This window comes from Etheostoma spectabile, chromosome 18 (genome assembly GCF_008692095.1).
Source record: "Etheostoma spectabile isolate EspeVRDwgs_2016 chromosome 18, UIUC_Espe_1.0, whole genome shotgun sequence".
Classification (NCBI taxonomy): domain Eukaryota; kingdom Metazoa; phylum Chordata; class Actinopteri; order Perciformes; family Percidae; genus Etheostoma; species Etheostoma spectabile.
In genome coordinates, this window is record NC_045750.1 from 1,358,530 (window position 1) to 1,358,888 (window position 359).

Here is a 359-nt window from a genome sequence, read left to right on the forward strand (position 1 = left end):
CACACACACACACTCATTCTCTCACATACACACACACACATAGAGACACACACACACAGAAACACACTCACATACACACACACACAGACACACACACACAGAGACACACACGCATATTCTCTCATTCTCTCACACGCGCACGCACACACACAACTGAGGTGAATAGAGGATAAGTATTCAGAGTACATTTATCTATCTATACAATACACATTTATCTAATACAATGTGTTTCTACTGCAAACAGCATGCTTCGGTGAGACAGACAGACAGACAGACAGACAGACAGACAGACAGACTGACTTACAGACAGACAGACAGACTAACAGACAGACAGACAGACTAACAGACAGACAGACAGA